General features: G+C 39.7%; 1 long non-coding RNA gene across 1 annotated transcript; it reads right to left on the bottom strand.

Moving 5' to 3' along the window:
- Positions 1–2,667: 2,667 nt before the first annotated feature.
- On the bottom strand, positions 2,668–10,801 carry LOC115835374. Its single transcript, XR_004030340.1, has 3 exons — positions 10,635–10,801; positions 9,978–10,157; positions 2,668–2,837 (listed from the first exon to the last, which is right to left on the bottom strand). It is a non-coding gene; the product is annotated as an uncharacterized LOC115835374 (long non-coding RNA).
- Positions 10,802–11,307: the final 506 nt, after the last annotated feature.

Below are 11,307 nucleotides of genomic sequence, written 5' to 3'. Positions count from 1 at the left end.
TATATATATTTAGCATACTCCTGAAAAAATTATGAGCTATATTACAATAACCTCTTTGTAGGCAATCTGTCCTCTCTGTAAAGTTTGACTAAAGTAACATGCTTTATTATTTTTTTATGAACATGCCTGGTAACCTAGCTCTGAAGTAAGCAGGCAATAATGTGCTTCAGTGTCTACAGACGATGCTTTACTAAGTCTTCCAGATAAACGAGGATTTTCAAATGAAATATTTATGAAAATAGTTTTCTTTGGAAAGAGCCAGTGCTGCAAAGATGGCTACCCAGACTTATAAGGACAATCCCAATGTCAAATATGCAATCGCATTGTTATATTCCGTGTGCCAGTTTTTTATTAGGAGAATACATGGTGATATAGTGAACGGCAGAGCTGGGCCACACATTGCCTCACAGATCAATCAGTTTGGCTGCACAGGACACTGAGAGTGAGAGGCTTGATGCCTTGCTCAAAGCTACACAGTAAGTTTGTGCAAGTGTCAAAAGCAGGACTCAGAGCTTCTGCCTCCTAACTCAGTATTCCTTCCGGAATGATGAAAGTATTTCCCTGCTGCCGAGGAGAGGTCACTCATCAATGGACACACCTGGGGAACCTACCTCTGAATCACCTCCTTAACCAGTGCTTTCCTTGTGGCGAGAAAAGTCGTGGGCTGGCTGGGAGCAAGGCAAGATTTCTGCAAGAATCTGTCTCTACCGTCTTTCTACAGGGCAGAAAAGCCAGTATAATTTTATGACTATTTTCTGGGATTTCTAGTTCACAGGTTCTAAGCCTGATGGTGTAGGTGTGACTCACATTTGGGTACTATCCGTGGTCCCTCTGCCCCACCTCCCTTTGCTTTTAGCACTGACACTGTCTCAGCTGCAAACAAGGGAATGGTCTGAAGCTCTGATACTCCATTTGAGAGGTACGAAACCTGGCAAAGTCCCCCATTTCATCCCTCCAAGGATCCTGGACAAATGAACATTCAGGACAACCTGAAAGACATGAGGAGTCCCAGAAGTAGACCCTGAAATCTGAATGGAAAGTGCAAAGTGAACTGGCATGAATTGAGCACACAACCTTTGTCTGTCTCTGCTGAGCTGATTTCTTACCTCAATCTCAGTTGAGAAACTTGGAGGTGGAGAAGGTTGTTTGTGTGGAACTGTCTATTCCTTCTCACCCCTAATTAGCCTATGTTCCAAGATGGAGCCAGGATCTTCCACTCCCCCGTCCACAATATGATGAGTCATCTGTCCCTCCCAGGCACTGCCTCAAAAGGGGAAGCCTCGTATGTGACTTAATTCTAACAGCTCCATCAGGTGTTCAGTCAAAAGAAAAAAAAAAAGTGCCTGGTGACCAGTGTCAGAATTATATGGATTATCCCCTTCCTCTCTCTTTGGGATCTTATCAAATGCAAATCTTCTTTTGTTCATGATCTCCAAGAAGCAGATTTGAAGATGGAAGTAGATTTGAGAGATTGGGGTGGGGGACCTCGGAAGGATAAAGGGGAGAGGAGGAGAGAAGGAGCAGGCATATGTGGGGGACCATCCCTGGACTGAGCAGTTCTGACACCCGTGACAGAAGAGACAAAGTTGCAGGATGTAGTAGGAGGGGCCTCAGCCTCTGGCAAGCTTTGCGTGCATTATATCCATGCTGATGGTGAACCCTGGAGCCAAGTTTACCCATTAGAGGAAACCCACCTTCTGTAGGAATGGCATGATGCTAGTGATGCTAGCACTTCTGCCTTGCTCAGTCACAGGCTGAGCAGCCCCGGGAAAGCGTAGCCTCTGCATGAATGCCCCAGTGCATTTGAAGACAGAGCAGGTGGAGGGTGTTCCCCAGCCTCCCACCTTGAAGCAAGTTCTCTTGAAGGGAGAGCTGAGCAAGGCGCCTCATGGCTCTACATGTGTATCTGCTATCTTGATATTTTGCTAGCTCTACCCTAGAGCTTTCCCAGGAAAACGAACAATTCAGCACCTCAAGAAGAAAAGAGCATTAGCAACACATGACATAGGCACACTGGTAATACTCTTTTATCTTTCATTTTTTGCTTGAGAAAATAATTCCTATTCCTGAAACAAGAATATTATATTTCTTTAACTCAATTATTGTATGTTAGAAATAAAAGGAGGCTTTAGAAGTAATTGAGTAGGCTTATGTATGAGGAGATCTGATTTAATTTACACAGGCTTTCTCTCCTACCTCTTACCCACCATCTATTTCTTGATCTTTCTTCAATTCATTCACCTAGAAACCAGACATCTGGGTGGTGTGGTAGGACTGCCTGGAGGAATTCCAGGATTGCCCTTACTCTGGCACAATTCTAGCAGAGGCTTATGTGTGGATTTGATATCCAATGGATCATTCTGGGCCTCATCTAAATTCCAACAAATGATCTCGCCCCGCAGAATGCCCCCAAACTGTGCTTACTTCATTGAGATAAACAGGGCTTATGTTTGTCCTGTGTTTCAAATGCACATGACTGCATCCCTTGCCTGTTCTTCTGTTCTACTAAAATCTACCTTCATGTTATTCATGCCTGTGTTGCCCTGACTACAGCTCAATTGGCTTAAGTGCTGTATTTTTTGAAATGGCTCAGAGCATGTAGGTTCTCCAAGTTCTTGGGTCTCCTACACTTGGCTGTAGAATGTTTTTCAAAGCTCAGCAACCTGATTCAAATTGCCTAGAAAGCTTTTAATAGTGGCTTGTTTCTTAGGCACACTGACACCGTGTTCAGTAATTCGTGGAAAGCCCATTTTTTGCTTCTTTTTGGCACAGGATAACTGGAACAATCAGATCATGTACTTAGTTGGCATCACATCGGAACAGATTTGCTTCTTAACCTAGAAAAGAAATAGGAATATCTCACTAATTGACTGGAAAGCTAGAACGTGTGTTCATTTCCTACATCAGGCAGGTTTCTCATTGTTTATGTAAATCTCAAGGCATCTATCCATAGGCTATTAAGTTTCAGGATATAGACAAGTCATTACAAAAACCTGTTACGCATTGCTCATCTGTATGCTTGTCTATTTTAGGCTAATATAGTGACTTCACTTTGAACTTCCTTTCATCATACTCCCACTTTTTCCTTATGATCTCTAGATAGTGCAAAAAACACTGAGTCTGTACTGAGATATTTTGCAATGTAAACTCCATAAGAGTAAGGGCTGTGCTTCCCTTATTGCTGTTCCTTCCATACCACAAAGAAGACGTCTTACTAAGAGCCAAAAAGCATCATTATCCTTCTCAGGAGTGACTGCGGATTGCAGAGCAATTCCACTCAGATACCTAGATAATAATAGCTAAACACATTTGTTAAGGAATGATTATATTAATAATATACTAATAGGCACTGTTCTCATATTAGCAGACAGATATACAGATATTTTTATATAGAGATATGTATGTATATACACATATATACAACTGATTCTCATTATTTGTAGTTGTTATGTTCTGTAAAGTCGCAACAAACACTAAATTAGCAAATATTGAACTACTGCTCCTTTGGGAAATACACAATTAGGTTCCTAAGAGCATCTGGTCACAACATTTTGATTAATCAATCAATTCACAATTGATTTTATTTTAGTTGTGTTTCTTATTTAATATATAATGTTGATTCACTAACATTAAGCTCAACAGCACTGTAACTCGTGTCTGAATGATGCTTCTCTGACACACATATTTTGTCCATAAGGACTCCATCATAGACTTCTTGCCTTCAGGAACACTAGACAAGACATGAGCACTGCACATTGCAGTGGGGGGTGCATTTTAGATATCAAAATCACCCACAAAAAGCACGGAAATTTGAAAACGTGGCATTACATATAGAGAGAGAAAAGGGCCCTTGTCTACAGCATGAGAGCTGAAACAAGAAGGCAGGACATGCAGTTATTTGAGCTCACTGGGAAATGGGCATCAGGCAGTTCTCAAATGTTTTGCTATGTTGTGCATATCCACAAATGCCAGAAGAATTGACTGATTAATTTGGAGGTTTGAAATAAATATTAGCAAGTAGGCAAAATTGCAAATATGGAATCTGTAAATGATGATAAGTGACTGTATGTGTATAAGTACACACATATATACATGTCCAGAGGAGGGAGTGTGTGGAGATATTTAATGCTGAGGCAGATAATACTGCTATCCCTATTTTATAAACGTGAGGCAGATAATACTGCTATCCTTATTTTACAAATGGAGGGATGGAAAAGTTAGGTAAGCAGCCGAAAGCTATAAAGCTGGAAAGTCTTTAAACCAAGGGATTTGAAATCCAGAGCATGTTTATCTGATACTCAGTTAAGAGTTAACGGTTAGTTTTTGTTTCGTTTTGTCTTTCTTTATTTTCTAAATAAACAAGTATTTATTGAAATACAACACGAAGGCAGGAAAGTACACATAGCCTTGATGAATTTCACTGAATGAAGAAGCCCAGGCAACCAGGACTGAGATCAAGAAACAGATCAGATACCCTTGAAGCCTCTTGGGGACGTCTTCCTGTCACCACCACCCCACCAAGGGCAACCACTGTCTTCACTTCTGAGTATTAGTTACTATTTAAAATAAGATTCACACCTAGTGCCTCAACCTTGGTTTCTAATGCCATTCTTCAGTCAAAGGAACGAGGGCACCTTGGAGAAATGGCCAGCTCTAAGACTGAAGCAGGAAAACCTAGGGCATCCTATAATGCCAGAAAACAAAGAAGTGCTAAGTACTAGTCACAATAGCAAAATCATGGAATCAACCTAAATGCCCATCAATGGTATACCGGATAAAGAAAATGCAGCACATATACACTGTGGAATACGACACAGCCATGAAAGAAGAACAAGATCACGTCCTTTGCAGCAACATGGATGGGGCTGGAAGCCATTATGCTAAGCGAACTAGCACAGGAACAGAAAACCAAACACGGCATGCTATCACGTACAAGTGACAGCTAAACATTGAGTATACATGGACACAAAGAAGGGAACAACAGACACCAGGGCCTGATTGAGGGTGGGAGGTGGGAGGAGGGTGAGAATCGAAAAACTACCTACTGGGTACATGCTTATAACCTGGGGCTGAAATAATATGTACACCAACCCCCCAAGACATGCAACTTATCTATAGAGCCAACCTGCTCATGTACCCCTGAAACTAAAAGTTCTTTTCATAAGTGCTAAGAAAAAAAAAATCCACAATTATGGGCATGTCAAGAACACAAAGGGGCCAACAGAACATGCTCCCAATGGCTAACGCTGGCACAATTTGGGCACAAAGATAAATAAAATCTTTTGGACTATAACTCAAAACACAACATGAATACCCATGAGTCGATACTGATATAAATAAATGACTGAAAAAATAAATAAATGGGGAAAAATAGACAAATCTCCAGTGCGGAAGAATTCCAATATATAAAGATAATCTGCCCTCAAGAAGGTGGAGAATAACTCTCCACTCCTTAAGTGTGAGCTATGCATAGTGACTTTCTTCCAGAGAATACTGTTCTCCATTGCTGCCCCAACCCTGACGGCAATCTACTCTTTACTGGCCTGTCTTTAATGACTTGCCTGTGGAGAAGAATTCAGGTATACTAGAAATACATCAAACTAAGATTCACAATACCTGAATTATTGTCTTAATTCTAACACATACTATTAGGTTAGTCACAAATTCTGATCCTCTTTGCAAAAGCGAGGAGAGAATTCTCTTTTGTCCTTGTAAGTTCTCGTAATTGTGGTTATATGTACAGGCTCTCAAGGCTAAGTTCAAATACCAACACTGCCACTTACTAGCTCTAGGCTCCAAGATAAGCAACTGGATCTCCTTCCACCTTAATATCCTCATGTATAAAGTAAATAGTAGTGCCTACATTCATGAGTTTTTATGAGGATTAAGTTACATGATACGTAAAATGTGTAGCATCTGATGTAGAAAACAACCAATATATACTAGAAGCTAATAATAATAACAACAATAATAATATGCCTGCCTTTGGAAATCTACCCTAGTTCCGAGTATCATCTCCTTCAGACAAGTCTTGGTTTAACAGCAAAAAGCTCTTCTGTGATTTCTTATGCTTTTCTGGCTTCTCAACCCCCTCTGTTGGACACATATTTTTCTTTAAATATATGGATACATTTCATTGACTGAGACTTGAGGTCCCGCTGGCCTAGGATCATTTTTCCCCTAATCGGTATCTTTGTAAATCCCTACTCTTGCTTCCTTATAACTCAGTTTTACAGTGTACTCAGAGGGCTTTCTCAGGTTTCCTAATGCAGCATTTTTTTTTTTGAGATGGGGTCTCACTGTGTTGCCCAGGCTGGAGTGCAGTGGTGCGATCTCGGCTCACTGCAAGCTCCGCCTCCCAGGTTCACGCCATTCTCCTGCCTCAGCCTTCCAAGTAGCTGGGACTACAGGCGCCCGCCACTACGCCCAGCTAATTTTTTGTATTTTTTAGTAGAGACGGGGTTTCACCATGTTAGCCAGGATGGTCTCGATCTCCTGACCTTGTGATCTGCCTGCCTCGGCCTCCCAAAGTGCTGGAATTACAGGCACGAGCCACTGCGCCCGGCCTAATGCAGCATTCTTAAGGACCTCCTTGTAGTGCCCAGTTTGGTCATAAGCTCTGACTGGAGAAACTGTAGTTTCTTTGAGTACACAAATAAATCTATAATTAGATTTCAGTCACACACATGGCAAACATCTACATATAGATCTTTAACACCTCATATCTAGAAAGAGATTGAAGAAAAATATTGAACACACCCATTTCTTTACAAATAACGCCAAGTGGAAATGTAATATCTCATTATGGGCCTTGATTCAGTATGTAATTTCTATACGTATGTCATATAGTAGACAGTAAATTAGAAAAAAAAAACAAAATTCAAATGCTAAATTCATATATACTTTACTTTTATATTAAAAAGTTTCTTAAAGATTCAAAGTAAGCTTCGAATCCTCTCCAACTGAGATGCAGACAACTTTGGCAAGCAATCGTGAGCTCCTTCAATCTCTACCTGCTCTCCCGCATGAGTACTTGCAAGCCAATTTCCATCAGCCGGGCAATTTCACAAGCTTTGCAAACTCCGTGTTCTTATTAGTGGTCGTTATTAAATGTTTACAACACACAAAAACATGTGAACACCTATGGAACATCCACTAGTTTAAAAAAGCCAAATGGCCAGTTGCAGTGGCTCACGCCTGTAATCCTGGCACTTTGGGAGGCCAAGGCAGGTGGATCACCTGAGGTCAGGAGTTCGAGACCAGCCTGGCCATCATGGTGAAACCCCATCTCTACTAAAAATACAAAATTACCCGGATGTGGTGGTGAACTCCTGTAATCTCAGCTATTCGGGAAGCTGAGGCAAGAGAATGGGCATGAACTCGGGAGGCAGAGGTTGCAGTGAGCCGAGACTGCACCATTGCACTCCAGCCTGGGCAACAAGATCAAAACTCTGTCGTTAAAAAATAAATAAATAAATAAAAACAATTTAAAAAGCCAAATGTTGATAATGAATTAAACCCCACCCCATGAGTCCCTCCCCACCCAACAACAGTATGAAATACGTGAAGAGGTTAATAGAAATTATCCTCTTATAAAGATGAGGAAATATAAGGTGATGTCTGGTAATGTGCCCAAAGTCATAACAAAGCAAATGGACATTCAGTCACAAGTGACTATAAAGGGAAATTCACAGCCAGAATTTGTTGGACAAATCATGAGCAGAGTAAGTTCAGAGGGTGAAGAGAGAAACAGGGCTTTAAATCAGAGTAAGGAAATTCTTCAAAATAAGCAGCGTTTGTTATTACTTCACAGTATGTGGATTTATTTCCCAGATTGTGACAATATGGAAAGACAGCAAGGCCAAGAAAACCCTGGACTTTGAATCTGAAAACCAAAATCTGCTATACTTACTAATCAAATGTGACATCAGGAATGAGGCAGAAAGTGTGGTAATGTATCAGTTAGCATTCAGCTGCCAATAGGGGCGTCAGCACAGTTAACTTTTAATTATCTCACACACAGTGAAACTCTAGGTAAATGGTTCCAGATTTGGTGCAGTAACGAACTGATGTTATCAGAGATGTAGGCTTCTTCTTATTCTCCCTTCAACCTTTGTATCATTTCTCTATCTTCTATCATCCAAGATATGCGATGAATTTTTTTTCCCCTTAGGCTTATTGCCTCATGGGCTAGACCAAGACAGCTGCTACAGAGCCACAATCATTCTCTGGCAGAATTGCATTCATGGCAGGAAAATAGGGCAAGGGGCAGAACCAGGGAGCTGTCTTTTTGCACCTGACCCTTTCCACAGAAAGAAACGCCTTTCCTAGAAGCCGCTAAGTGGAATTCTCCTTAGATCTCATTGGTAACATGGTTGCCCTGAGGTGCGAGGGCAATCATTTACCAATCCTTGAAAAATAACTTTTCCAGGAAGAAAATGAAATGATTCAACTGCTTGATATTCAGCTAACAGTACCCATCAAGGACATCCCTTGTTATGAATGGAATTGTGTGCGAATTCATGTCTATAGTATGCACACAGTCACACATAGGTTTCGATCGTAAAACAATTGGGATACTTATGCCCTTTTAGCAGAGTGGAACAAAGTAAATGTGACAAGAGATTTCTTCCCTTTTCAAATAAATAAATAAATAAATAAATAAATAAGGCAATTTAAGATTACTTTAGAAATAATTTGCTAATAATTTGCTAATAACAATTACTCTTAAATGTTCCTTAAACTTTACACATGTGCTTAAAAATAATAAAACTATTGATTTAGTCACATGAGCCTTAACAGGTTTTGTAACAATCACTGAGGTTTGAGGACACCTGTGATTAAAGCCATTTTTAGTTTTATTTTTATGACTTATTACACTATTTTTCAGTGTTTGCTTTTTAAATAATTGTTAGAGGAAATAGATAACCTTTTATAAAAGTAATTTGGGGTGTAAACTAATTTTTTCTCCTTCCAATTCAGACGTTTTGTTGCTATAGAGAAAATGAATGCAAATTATCAAAAAGGTAACTAGCTAATAAGCTTAATGTCTACTGGGAATGAGGAAAATTATATTCCTCTTACAAAAAGGAAAAGTTATTCCCCTCTGCCAAGAGTCATAGAGATATATAATACTCACACTTAATACTCACACAGAGATTTGCCTAAATTGACTACAGATCATTGTAAGAAAAAAAAAGACTTAAAAAGATAAAACCGGAAGATGGGTAAAGATAAATCTCTAGTTGTTTCAAAGACCCAAGAAATACATGAGACAAAAGCCCAATGACTTGGCAAGTAATTTCAGGGACTTTGAGTGCCATATGTCTTGGAGAACAAGAACTATACTTCTAAAATGTCAACAAATTATAAAAGAAATAAAAGTAAACACAGGTTAGATTAAGCAATGGTTGATCATGGTTAAGGATTAATGATCACACCTAGATAATTGATTTATTTAAATGTTGTACACACATTGATCTTTGAAGACAATGTAATATAATGCTGCTATAAAGAGTTGCTCTTTTTTTATTGGTTCTTAAAAGAAAGATATAAATTTAAGTGTTCAAAAGTCTTACTAAAACTCCACACCAACTGTCCATGAAAAGCAACAGTTCCTAAGTTGTTCCCTTTTATGCCTCCAGCATCTAGCACACAATAATATTCTTGGTAAAATAGTACTTTTTACTATTTTTATAGTATTTTTTTCAATAGTATTTTTTGATAAAAATGAGCCATTTCATTTTGGTAAAAATAAAATCACAAATATGAAACTGCAGTTTACTTGAAGGCAAATTGATAGAAATAAACTTTCAGTGGTAAGATGAGAGATATTAACATGTAAAGGAAAGCTGCAAATATCTCCATAGCCCAAGAAAAAATGCAAAAAGATATTGAGTAGCCAGGATCTGTTACTCCACAGAAGAGCTGTATCTCTTTATGCAACATTTAGTAATTATTTCTAAGCAACTACTTACCTGATTCTTTCAGAATCATTTAGGTGGAAAATTCAGGCTCTTTTCCCTTAAACTTGTATGTAACTCCCTCTCAAGAGCAGAAAACTCAGCCTCCCACTCTCCTCCATGAACACAGGATTTAGGAGGGGAAGAGACTTCCTGTTACCTCCTCATTGCTTTTCCAAAGCACAGCTCCCCAACCTTGAAATAAAAACACCCGTGTTGAGGCTTATGGTACCCAGCTTTACCGGTCTCTTCTATCAACTGCCTGACTCTCTCCCTGACATTTGTGGAAGATTTGAATATCTAGTAGCTGCCTGCTTTTCTTCTCTATCTCTGTTCCTGAAAACGCTGCAGATGGTATCTATGTCTTAAAAGGGATGATTGACCTTACACCCTGGCATTAAGTACTTACTACCCTTGAACTTCTCAACTGCAGACGTTACCTCCAAAGCCCACTGACCCACCCCATTCCATGGCAACTGTAGGGTGTGGCCTTTGCTCTGAAATCTTCAGCTTTGCCTTATCACTGCAGGCTCGTAGTCTTCCCTCTCACTCCAAGCTTGAAATCCTTCACTGTTGCATTCTCGATTTAAAAATCTGGTCTGCACCCTCCTCTCAGCACACAGAGCTCTCTGCAATCTGTCCACTGTCCGTTTGTCTCCCCGCATTTCTTACCCCACACAAACAGACTCGCCTCTTTCAGACATGCTGAAAGACTGTGTTTCCAGTGTGGCTTTGAGCTTCCAAAGTGGTGCTTCTTTTGTCCTGCTTTTTCTCTTTTAGTTTACTCCTACTCAGTCCTTCAAAACTGGTCTGAAAGTATTCATTTCTGTTAAAAGCCTTTCCATGCTCCATCTGTGCAGTCTGCTTTATTCGCTCCTTCTTCCAGCTCCCAGAATATCCTTTATATAACTCTTGGGTACACTCGCTAAGGCCAGGAGGACATCTTGCTCATATTAGTAACTGCAACACCTGGGACAATGTTAGGAAGATGGTAGCTAGGACAAGCCTTGAGGATGCTTTCCAGAAAATATTAACACCAGAGAAACTGAAAAAGAGGACATAATTCCAAGTTTAAATTTTTTCTACTGTACACTTTATACTGGTTTGCTAATACCGTTAGATATTTTTATTCACCCCTGAATAGTGGTTGCATTTTATCCCCTATTGAAGACAAACACTGCATGGTTACTACACAACAGTATGGACAATGTTTGAAAACTCAATGGAAGACGATCAAATGAGGTTAAGCTTTCCAGTTGGGAAAAAGGGAGAAAGTGGGAAAAAGTAAGTATTCCTATAAATTTTTTAAGGCAACAAACATAATTATTTTTGTTTCTTAAGGGTT

The sequence above is a fragment of the Nomascus leucogenys genome, chromosome 6 (assembly GCF_006542625.1).
Source record: "Nomascus leucogenys isolate Asia chromosome 6, Asia_NLE_v1, whole genome shotgun sequence".
NCBI lineage: Eukaryota > Metazoa > Chordata > Mammalia > Primates > Hylobatidae > Nomascus > Nomascus leucogenys.
This window is presented reverse-complemented; position numbering and strand designations above follow the sequence as displayed.